This window comes from Maniola jurtina, chromosome Z, assembly GCF_905333055.1.
Source record: "Maniola jurtina chromosome Z, ilManJurt1.1, whole genome shotgun sequence".
Taxonomy (NCBI): domain Eukaryota; kingdom Metazoa; phylum Arthropoda; class Insecta; order Lepidoptera; family Nymphalidae; genus Maniola; species Maniola jurtina.
Genome location: NC_060058.1, coordinates 12,164,735 through 12,177,259, shown reverse-complemented (window position 1 = coordinate 12,177,259; position 12,525 = coordinate 12,164,735). Strand labels below are relative to the sequence as shown.

The 12,525-nt window shown below is 39.4% G+C and overlaps 1 long non-coding RNA gene across 1 annotated transcript; it reads right to left on the bottom strand.

Annotated features, from left to right (window-relative positions):
• Positions 1-3,018: 3,018 nt before the first annotated feature.
• On the bottom strand, positions 3,019-12,160 carry LOC123880300. The gene is made up of 3 exons (XR_006799205.1): positions 12,150-12,160; positions 10,523-10,525; positions 3,019-3,101 (listed from the first exon to the last, which is right to left on the bottom strand). It is a non-coding gene; the product is annotated as an uncharacterized LOC123880300 (long non-coding RNA).
• Between the last annotated feature and the right edge of the window lie 365 nt (positions 12,161-12,525).

The following is a 12,525-nucleotide window of genomic DNA, read 5'->3' as shown; positions in this document are numbered from 1 at the left end:
CCGCACCGCTCGCCGCCGCGCGACCCCGTCCTTGAGGGTGCGGGTGCTTGTCTGTACGCTTTCAATACGCTGGAGTGCTATACTCATGTCATTTAGTTACATTACACGATGAGTGTTCGTTCTATATCACAATAATTAAATTATTACTGATTATAATTTTACAGCAAAATACGAATACGAAATACGAAAACAAAGAAAATTATTATGTATAAAAACTTACCATCGTGAATTCGTATCGTATCGTAAAATGTTTAATACAGGCGATCAGTAATAATTTAATTATTGTGATCTTGAACGAACACTCATCGTGTAATGTAACTAAATGACATGAGTATTGCACTCGAGCGTATCGAAAGCGTACAGACGAGCACCCGCGCCTCAAGGACGGGGTCGCGCGGCGGCGAGCGGTGCGGCTAGGCGGTGCCTGGAGCTTGACACGTAGCTTTAGCAGGTAAAGACGAAGGACGTTAGTTCAAAACATGAAATATATCGTTTTTCGCCCTTCGGGGGAAAACGTTTGTTATTTATAATATTATATTAGGTATTTATTAATTCTAAAGTCAAACGTAAACTGCCGATTTTCGTTGGCCACATAAAACTGTCATAGCAATTTGTGTCCCTTCCGAATTATTTTCTTTTTGGAATGATATGTCCAAAATGTATATTTGTGATGTGTTTTTTGGCAAATACAAAACCACGTCAGGGGTGCAGTAGCATGCTACAATTTATCACTACAATAATGAGTACAGTAGTAGTGTAGGAGTAAATTGTTTCAAATATTCGCGCCCTAGAATCTTGTATCGTTTTGTATCTTAGAACGTTTTTATTGACTTGCCGGCTGTCTACGTTAGGGCTCAGTAGGATCTCTTGATTTGATTGTATATTATATAAAATTATATAGAATAATAGGTAACTATATATTATAATTATGTAAATATATTAAAAATATATACATATTATAATTTATAATGCATCTGCGAAGCTCTCTTGTTAAAGTGGAATCTCATTTCACGAAGGTATGTTCTGTTTATATGTTACTATAAACTTTGTATTGTAACCTCAAAAGCGATACCTATTGTATTGTAAACTTACAATAAAATATTATTATGAGTGGTACGTGTCTTGTTCTTATTTTTCATCCTACAGCACCTGTACCGTTTACTTGAAACTTCTTAAATGTAGAGATCGACAATCGCAGGTCTAGCGTACTAGTATTAGTAAAGGTCAGAGGCTCCACTGTTGTCCACAGCTCTCTTTACATGACGGCATGTGGATGAAAACCGTTGAATAATCCGATCTTCGTAAAATTGCGTAGCACACGAACTGGGCATTCAAGGGGTTGAAGAAGAAGGGGTTTCTTGGGCGTTGGCTTCACAAAATTGTACGTACCTACTCATTACTGAATTTCAAAGTGTTTCGGATCAGTTAAAGAAAATAAAGTACCTACCTACCTACAGAAAGAAGAGGAGCCTAGACACGGCCATTATACTCTTATTCATAACAGTTTAAACTCAACTTTACTCTATTACGTTTCTTGCTGGTTCTTCTCGGTAGGAACGGCATTCCGAACCAGTGGTAGATTATTTTGACGATTCAAAAGCACTTGTAAAAGTTTAATTGAATGAAAATATTTTGAATTTTGTTTTTTTTTTTATGCTTAAAAAATTCTCTATATTAACAACTGGTGAATAAACAGACGGTCTGACTGTCGAGGCCACTGAGAAAATATTAAAATTTGGTGTCTAAATTTTAGCTTAATTTGTACTTTTTTATTAAATTATTCAAATGATGGCACGAGGTCAGCCCGCGCGCTGGTATATTCGTAGTTAAGTTTTTTTCCCGTCCGCGTCCTGTTGAACGAAAATAATTGTCTTTTTTAGGGTTCCGTACCTCTAAAGGAAAAACGGAACCCTTATAAGATTACTTTGTTGTCTGTCTGTCTGTCCGTCGTGTCTGTCAAGAAAACCTATAGAGTACTTCCCGTTGATCTAGAATCATGAAATTTGGCAGGTAGGTAGGTCTTATAGCACAAGTAAAGGAATAAATCTGAAAACCGTGAACCTACATCATTTAAAAAAAATTAAAATGTGTTTCAAAGTAAGTTAACTATAACAGGTACTTTATCATAATATGAAAGGGCTTTACCTGTACATTCTAAAACAGATTTTTTTTTTTTTTGATTTATCGTGCAAAATATCGAAAAAAAAAATACCCGAGTATGGAACCCTCGGTGCGCGAGTCCAACTCGCACTTGGCCGGTTTTTTTATTGCCGGTCTGCGACCAAGGTTTCTGCGATTGGGGTGTCTGTCCACACTACACACACAACCCACTTAACCCGATCGCTCCCAAAAGAGATTGGGTATCTTAAGAAGATTTCCTCCCGGCAAAAAAAGGGTGCCTGTCCACCGGAGCAGAGAGGAGTGGAAGCGGCGTTGTGTAGCAAGGCAATTGAATAAAATTCACGCCTTCACTTTGCTCAGTAGTGGGCCGGCTAAGGATTAATGATGATGATTCAGAATACGACTTTGAGCTTTTGTCAGAAACGAATAGGTAATTCGGCACTTTGACGGCTAAATCTGTAAGGATATTTATGGTATTAACATAATTTAGCGAGTTTGTAAGTTCAACGGCGTTCTTCGAAATCGCTTTCAGGCTTTGTTATTCCGCGCGCGAGCGTCGCTCTGATAATCTGTTATTTTATTTGACAACGCCGGCGTGACAGGTCGACGCTGTACCAACTACCTACCGACCACCCCCTCTGGTATAATACTGAGGGGGTAAAACGGGGAAGTTGGAACACCTTCATATCGAAATCCATATTCTACTAAATATTATAAATGCGGAAGTTTGTCTGTCTGCCTGTCTGTCTGCCTGTATGTCTGTTGGGTCACGGCCCAATCGCTGAACCGTTTTTAATGAAATTTGGCTCAGACTTGGGATACATGGGAAGGATTTCTACGGGGCGAAGCCGCGGGCATCCTCTAGTTTTAATAATTATAGACACGCCTACTCAAAGAATTGAAAAGAAATCAAAGACTTACGTAGCTTGTACAGTTGCAAATCCTCGAGTTCTTTGGGCACATTACGAGGAAGAGTGGTACTATCAAACGCCCCGTAGTACATGGCCGAGTGGAAGGCACGCGTTCACGTATTCGTTCCACATACTAGAGGTGGGCAGGTCTAACTGTATACATAATGCCACCAACAGAAGTCGCTGGAGGGAGATCGCTTATTCTTCTAGATCGAGAAGAATAAGAATAGACTTTACATTGTAAGATAAAAATCAGTGAAGATAGTAGAGTTTGAGAGTAGAACAAATCCTTTGTTCAGTTGCGACGTGATTGAAATACAAACCAACAAACAAACACACTTGCATTTATAATAATGGGTAGTGAATAGTAATAATTGAGTCCCGCGCATTGATAAAGCAAACATAAACAATAACTTAAAATTTAAAAAACCCCTGACACAAAAACCTCTATAAGAAAACTAGAAAAGAGCTGATAACTTTCAAACGGCAGAACCGATTTTCTTCAATTATAGCTAAGGACACTCTCGCTCAAGCCACCTTTCAAACAAAAAAAAAAAAACTAAATTAAAATCGGTCCATTCGCTTAGGAGCTACGATGCCACAGACAGATACACACGTCAAACTTATAACACCCCTCTGTTTGGGTCAGGGGTTAAAAATAAAGATATATGTGATAGTGTAAGATTGGATGGATTTGATTGGATAAGACCTTTGCAGGGCCCACCTGAGCCAGAATTTTGAAGAAAAATTCTTTCCCGACTGCTGACAAATATTTACAGCTTAAATAAGACGTTACAAAAACTCCTGCTCAGTTTTGCTGCCTTCATTTATTTTATCGTCAGTAATTATTTAAAGACGAAGAGAGAAAAAACTGGCCAAGTGCCAGTCGGACTAGCACACGAAGAGTTCCGTCCCAATTGTACAAGGAATAACATTTGTTTTTTAAATTCTCAATGCAACCATTTTGAAAATTTTATTAAACCAGTACTTAAATGTTTCTTATAAGCAGCAATAGATTATACACATGCTGTGAAAATTTTAACTCTCTACTTATTACTGTTTACGAGATACAGCCTGCTGACAGACAGACGGACGGACGGACAGCGGAGGCTTAGTAATACGATTCTCTTAGCACCCATCGGGTACGGAACCCTACAATACTAAGGAAATTTCGAACCGCAAAAATGATTGCCTCACTCAAGAGATTAAAGGTGTGACTCGCGTGCGGCTGAGAAATGAGCTCCTGTTGGCAACAAACGGCCTCTTCCAGACATTTACCTCTCGAGGGGTACAGAACAGACTATAGAAGTACAAGGCAGATCCGTGATAAGATGGGACCTGCATCTATGATTTTTATTTTTAGGGTCCCGTACCTCAAAAAGAAAAACGGAACCCTTATGTCTGTCTGTCTGTCCGTAGTGTGTGTCAAGAAACCTATAGCGTACTTCCCGTTGACCTAAAATCATGAAATTTGGCAAGTAGGTAGGTCTTATAGCACAAGTACAGGAATAAATCTGAAAACCGCGAATTTGTGGTTACTTACATCATTAAAAAAAAAAAAAAAACGTGTTTCAATTTTCAAAGTAAGATTACTATACCAAGTGGGATATACCTGTATGTTTAAAAACAGATTTTTATTTATTTTTATGTATAATAGTTTTTGATTTATCGTGCAAAATGTTGGGAAAATACCCGAGTACGGAACCCTCAGTGCGCGACTTACACTTGGCCGGTTTTTTTATTCAGATACAATCTTTAATGAGTGTGTCATGCCTGTGGCGTGACCTATGGCGCTGAAACGTAGACACTGACAGTTGGCCTGGTCCACAAGTTCAAAGACGCTCAGCGTGCCATGGAGTGGGCTATGTTGAGTATCTCTCTGAGGGACAAAATCCGTAACGAGGAAATCCGTAGGAGAACCAGAGTGACCGACATTCAATGAATTAACTGAAGTGGCAGTGGGCAGGCCACGTCTGTCGCTGAACCGATAGCCGTTGGGGCAGACGTGTGGAATGGAGACTACATATCAGCAGCAGTGTGGTACGACCTCCAACCCGCTGGACTGATGTCCTTAAGAAGCTAGTGGGAAGTGGGTGTAAGGCGGAGGATATAGTGTGACTTATATTTTTACATAGGCGCCTATAGCAACTGATACCTATAAATAATTGGCCAATATCACGCAGAGATGCGCAAGTTAATAGAAGGTGGTACACACTAACACACATTTTGTTTCTCAGAAAATAACTTATTTCTGGCGGTTCCGGGATATTGCTCTATAAGTAATCCCCCGCTCATTGCTATCAGAAAATTAAATCCACGCACTTTCAGTATAAATTATTATAGTCTAACAGCAGTAACACTGCTGGTATATTATTCACAACAATATGAAACTACGGAAAGAGAGAACTCAAGTGCAACCGCCACTTTCAGTCGAAAAAATATGGTAGCATTTTCATCCTCGAGTGTCCATATACAGCTTGTAGTTCTCGTATAACAAATAACTGCCCGTACTAGGGGCGTGTGCTATAATTGATATTACACAGGTTTTTAACCCCTGACGTAGAAAGATGTAGTAATGCGTAATGCTTTTTCTATCTGTGTGTGTGTCCGTCTATTTGTGTGCCGAATGCAGTGGGCAAAAACAGGATCATCATGTCAACCCATCTTTATTATTGAGCACGAGCCTCCTTTCAGGTTTAGTCTAATCACTACACTGGCCAACTACGCATTGATATAGACTACACACATCTTTGAACAGCGATCGGAGAACTCTCAGGCTTGCAGGTTTTCTAACTATGTTTTCCTTTACTTAAAGCAAATAAATGAATAATTTTTATTTAGCGTAAAAGCGACACCATAGATACAAAGAAAATTTGCAACAAATAGAGATCGAATCAATTTCGAGATTAGGTATAGTGCTTTTCTAGTTTCAACTGAGAAGAACGAGGCAATAATAGCGGTGCTCTTCTCAATTACAACGCACAGTACAAGTGTTACAAATTTTATATTTAGAAAAATCAGAGGTGTATGCCCGGGATCGGGATCTTCTTGAATAGGAGGCTGATCTTAACCACTAGACTATCGCTGCTGTTTCTTCTGCAAAGAACTCATAGAGCTCATAGGCATGAGACTCTAATACAACATACCTTCAATAGCTCCGTTATCTTCATTCATCGCCAGCCCTCTACCACAGCTCATTCCGCCACTACTGAGCACGGGTAGTCTCTTCGGGTACAGGTCTTCTTCCAGTAGGTAAGTATCTAATTTGTGTGGTGTACATGTTTCTTTTTTGAGGCAATGCGCGATCTCCTTATAGAAGATGTATGGGCTGCCCGTCAAACGCACGTTTTCCACTCGAGGCGTATAATGAACCCGACACGTTGGGATAACCCGATTTTATGTAGCAAATAGAGATGGGGATTTTGCTACTTTTGGATTATGAGATATTGTGAAATAGTGATAGTAAAAAGAATATCCCTCTCAGTTTGACCAGTGCATGTTTGGAACCATCGTAGCTTTAGTTTTAAGTAAATTAAAAATAATTCATTTTCATCTGACGAGATTATTATTTATCTTCACAGTGATTTCTCTAGCAGTTTTTCACGAAAAGTGATTTTTCAGCTTTCGCGCTTACAGTAAGTTGATCAAGCTCAATACCGCTAATATTTCACAGGTGCCTTAACACCTATTCACAGTAACAACATTATAACTATTTCACAGTAACATTAACAGTAATTCATACCTGTGTGCCTAGTGGGAGATTTTTATCCTATTCGATCGCGTAAAAGTTAACTGCGTTTTGTATGGAATTGAAACAGCGCCATCTTCTTGTCACTAGATGGCGCTGTTTCAATTCCATACAAAACGCAGTTAACTTTTACGCGATCGAATATGGATCGAATAGGTTAAAAATCTCCCACTAGGCCAGGAATTTTCGTACCAAAAACGTACCTTGGACGCATTGCGAAAAATCACTTTTATTAATACATATTGTTTGCTACACGTATGTTTATAGCTGTTTTTCCCTTTCAAAATGTTCTCGATCGCGTACTTTAGCGTCTTAGCTCAAATACCAGGCCATGCGCACTTAACTTTTTTAATAAAGTGGGATTAAATTTAATAATATCCAAACTGTGAACTTTCCTTACGTTAATTTTTACAGGCTATTTTAAGTGAATAGCAGTGTATCATATAAAGAGGCTTTTCATGTGATTTTTCATATGCTACCTGTGAAATGGTCGATCTCTAGTAGCAAAAAAAAAAATGGAAGCTCCTGGGCTACACGTCACGAAAATTTTTTTTACATGAGAGGGTTATAACTTTGATGTTATTATTTTACGTGTGCGTTTAGGTATTTTATGGATTCATCAGTTCCTTTAAAACATGAAAATACAAGGCTTTAGCATTTACATACTATATCTCACTTTTGAGTTTTCATCACCGAGCGAGCTTTTTTTATAGCTCTATCGCCGCAACAAAATAGTAGAGAGAGAGTTCTCGCCAGCCGGCAATATGTAACAATGTATTGATTGTATGTTACTTGAGCGAGAAAATAGTCGATAGCTAAGTCGCTTCGCCGACGGCGGTGGGACAACTGCCTAAGTCGGATAAAAAGTCGTTTTAACTTAGCACAAAAAAACCTGCATTTAAAGACAAAGCAAAACACTCGTTTCATCGCAAGTCGTAAATTTATTTACATTTTCATTTTCCGAGAGAGATACAAGCCATTGCAAAGTTTTCCAGCATTCAAATTGAGCCTCCCAGGCTTTCAATTCTAGTTTCAAGAACTATTCGCGCCAAGTGCGGCCAAGAGCACAAGCCTAAGCCTTGATAGTAAAAACTTCCTTTTCGACGACATCCCTGGCGCAGTGGTGAGCGCTGCGATTTTATAAGTGGGAGGTCCCAGGTTCGAAGGGGCAAGTCAGGAACTTATAATCTATGAATTGTCTCTGGTCTGGTCTGGTGGGTGACTTTGACCGTGTTCGCTAATTATTATCACCCTACCGGCGATGCCGCGAAGAAACCGCTTTTTTTTTTTAAATAAAAACGAGCAGGTGGGTTACCTGGTGTTAAGTGATTACCCCCCCGCCTATGAACATTTGCAGGACCAGAGGTACCGCCGATGCGTTTCTTGGCCTTTCAGGAATTTGTCTAGTTAGGTTGTATAGGTCGTTTATGGTCGGGGTTTAATGAAACGAGAATGGTGAAGGAGGCACAAGACTGGAGTTCCTGAGCACAATTTCCAAAATGTCATAATGAGGAATAGGACGAAAATAGAGAGATTTATAGCCAGGCAAGTTGTCGTAAGTACTTTTGCCGGAACTTGTGGAACCTTACCTCATTTGTAGGCGGCAAGAAACGAAGCGGATCGCTTTTTCTCCGAGACGTCATAAATCAGGCGCGGCAGATGACGCGCGACGGATCCTGCCCTTATTGCTGCAGCCCAAGCACAACCAGTGTGACAAAGCTTTCTCGTGGCTTCTCCATCGACAAAGATGTAACCGAGACCTCGTCATTGCTTAATCATGTGGAGCTGTGCTATGTTTGTCGTCAAGCAAAAACCATCTCGCAATAAAAAGCGTTGCGAAAGCAGCGGGAGATGTGTCGCACTGATTGTGCTCGGGCTGCTGCTCTAGAGCCCAGCTGAGAATTATTATTTCTCGCGCTAACAGCCATAATATAACCTATTCTATTCGGACGGCCTAACATTTTTTTGCGTGTTTTTGTGAAACACTGAAGGCTGGGTTTCCTTGCTGCGTATCACGAATGCGAAGCATAAACGCGGCTAGTAAAAATAACGTAGGTACAGATACTCAGATACGCTGCGTTTTGTGTGTGTTGTAGTGCGTTTCAATGCAACTAAAGTGAAATTCTACTTTGTACTTGGCGTACTGTCAGGTGGCGTACTGGTGGGTCAGATATTTAAAAAATCAATAGTCAATACACTGAAAGTGTACCTAAATCTATATCCAAGTGGACAAAGTCGCGGGTATTTTCTAAACCTATACGCCAATCGATAATATCCCCTCTGGTCATACGAGTCACAAGATCCCTGGGATAACATAAGAATCACACTAAGTAGGTAAGGCCAGGGATGTATTTACCCTAGGGGCAATAGGGGCTATGGCCCCGGAACGACAGGCTCTAAGGAAAGGCGCAAGCCACTCGTCGTGGTTTGGGTTAGTTCCAGATTTCTGTTAAAATATTCGGTTTCAAACTTACGCGGTCTTAAAAATTTACATACAAATCTTTGAGCCCCTATAATTTTAAAACTACATATTTTTAGAAAAATCTAAAACACCACAGGCACAGATATTTGTTTCTAGAATATGTCTGCAAAATTTCATGGATTTTGATTGCTTAATATTCAAATGAAATTGGATTACGATTGTATGGAGTAAGTGACGGAGAGAGTCCTGTTAAAGACGAACCGTACTTTTGACATGATAGTTGACACAGAGCAAATAATATGGCGAGTGAGTTCTCAAAATGTATGTATTATACCCCTCTTCCAAGTTAGTCCGCCTTCATTTTAAACTGCATCATAACTCAACACCTGGTAAGAATGCAGTCAAGGGCTATTTTGTAAAATGATAAAATAAGCATTGATTTTGAAAATGCCAAGGTTTTGTTTTTTCAAGGAAAATAACGAAGTGATCACACTTCACTCCAATATTATAAAGGTATAAGTTTGTGTGTATGTATGCAATTTTGTTACTCTTTCACGTAAAAACTACGGGACGGATTTGGTTGAAATTTGGAATGGAGATAGATTATTCCCTGGACTAATGTAACGCTACTTTTTATCTCGGAAAATCACGGGATTTAAAAATAAGTATGATTTTCCTATATCCACGCGAATGAAGTCGCGGGCTAGTTTTCTAAAAAAAAAAAAAAATACAAATTGTCAAGTTTTTTGGGTGGCAAACCTTATTGGCCCAGGGCACCATATCTTGAAATACATCCCTGTCCAACCGTACATTATTGGGCCAAAGATCTACCCCGGCTGATTAACATCTAATTTATTACAGTTGTGAGCGCTGAATAATCAAGATAGATAGCCCTTTATAACGTGTAATTACGGGCGGCGCGCAACTTTACGAGATAATAATGTGCTTTTGTAATTGAAATTTTATTCTCATCGCCGATTCTCGCGTTGTCGCCGCTGTAATCCGATCAACGAATCATTGGCGATAAATTCCATTCGGTTAGTGGCGAATTGGCGCTTGCCGCCCGTTAGCTTAGTGGACTATAGTTAATTTAATATATTGATTACTAGTTGATACCACGACTTCGTTCGCGTGGATGTAGGTTTTTTGAAATTCCCGTGGGAACTCTTTGATTTTCCGGGATAAAAAGTAGCCTATGTGCTAATCCAGGGTATAATCTATCTCCATTCTAAATTTCAGCCCAATCCGTCCAGTAGTTCTTGCGTGAAGGAGTAACAAACATACACACACACACACACACACACACACACACATACAAACTTTCTCCTTTATAATATTAGTGTGATTATGTGATGTGTTCAGTTAGTTGGCGTGTCAGTGTTGAGCTTCTTTGGAGCGGAACAAAGTCAAAGTCATTTATTTTAAAACTAGCTGATGCCCGCGACTTCGTTCGCGTGGATGTAGTTTTTTAAAAAACCCGTGGGAAATCTTTGATTTTTCGGGATAAAAAGTAGCCTATGTGCTAATCCAGAGTATAATCTATCTCCATTATAAATTTCAGCCCACTCCGTCCAGTAGTTTTTGCTTGAAGGAGTAACAAACATACACACACACACACACACACACACATACAAACTTTCGCCTTTATAATATTAGTGTGATAGAGGATGTCCGCGACTTGGTCCGCGTGGGTACTGGGTTTAGGTTTTTAAAGATCCTGTGGGAACTGTTTTATTTTCCGGGATAAAAATTGCCAATGTCAATAACATGGACGCAAGCTAAGTGCTTCATTACCTTTCATACATATCGGTTAAGCGGATAGATCTTTCGGAATCCCGTGGGAACTCTTTGCTTTTCCGCGATAAAAAGGATGTATACCCCAAGTATGTACCAAATTTCATTAAAATCGGTTCAGCGGTTGGGCCGTGAAAACGTAGCAGACAGACAGACACACTTCCACATTTATAATATTAGTATGGATGGGTACCACTGTACACTGTTTGACTGTCTTTCTGTTGAATTTGTAACATCACAGTTCACGACAGTTTAGGGAACTTCTAACAAAACGTCGACGCGTTGACGTCACTAGCAGGCGTCAAATCTTAGTAAATGTTAGTAGGTATATATTTTGACGCAGGAAGCGCTAAGTAGTCCTATTTTTAACCCCCGACCAAAAAAGAGGGGTGTTATAAGTTTGACGTGTGTATGTGTGTATCTGTGTATCTGTCTGTGGCATCGTAGCTCCTAAACTAATGAACCGATTTTAATTAAGTATTTTTGTTTGAAAGGTGGCTTGATCGAGAGTGTTCTTGCCTAGCCATAATTCAAGAAAATCGGGTCAGCCGTTTGAAAGTTATCAGCTCTTTTCTAGTTATTACTGTAACCTTCACTTGTCGGGGGTGTTATAAATTTTTAATTTACACTTGTCTTTAATTTTACGCCACCACAGTCTTATATTTGGCCCATCGATTATGGATATTTGGCCAACGGACTGACGTGATTTTTAAAATAAATAAATATATAAAGCTGAAGGATTTCCTTTTCGTCAATTTATTACAAGAGTTACAATAATTGAGTTACTAGACAATTAGCAATACAAAACTAAAAGATCTGATTTTTAGATGGATATAATTGAAGACCTGGAGAGTGATATAGGCTTTTTATCTCGGAAATTCAAAAAGATCCCACGGGATTTCTGAAAATCTAAATCCACGCGGACGAAGTCGAAGGCACCAGCTAGTTTATAATCGGTATGTAGTGACTTTGGCTGAAAATTGTCTTTTTCTCTTTCTTTCTTTTATTCATACACAACTTAGCCCTTGAATGCAATCTCACCTGGTGGTAAGTGATGATGCAGTCTAAGATAGAAGCGGGCTAACCTGGAAGGGGTGCGCCACAGAAAAATCGGTCAAGTGCGAGTCGGACTCGCACACGAATGGTTCCGTACTATTGTACAAGATATACCTACTCGTACCTACCTAAAACCTTTATCTAGAACTATGATGATACTGTATGATATATAACCACATATTCGCGGTTTTTCGATTTACTAATTTATTTGTGCTATAAGACCTACCTACCTGACAAATTTTATGATTCTAGGTCAACGGGAAGTATCCTATAGATTTTCTTGACAGACACGACAGACGGACAGACAGACAAACAGACAGACAACAAAGTGATTCTATAAGAGTTCCGTTTTTCCTTTTGAAGTAGGAAACCCTAAAAGAAAAACGAATGCATTATTTGTTATTGTTTGAAACTAGTTTGCATTCTCATCGGCAATCCTTATGTTCCCATTGTGATAAAATCTGATTTCGAAT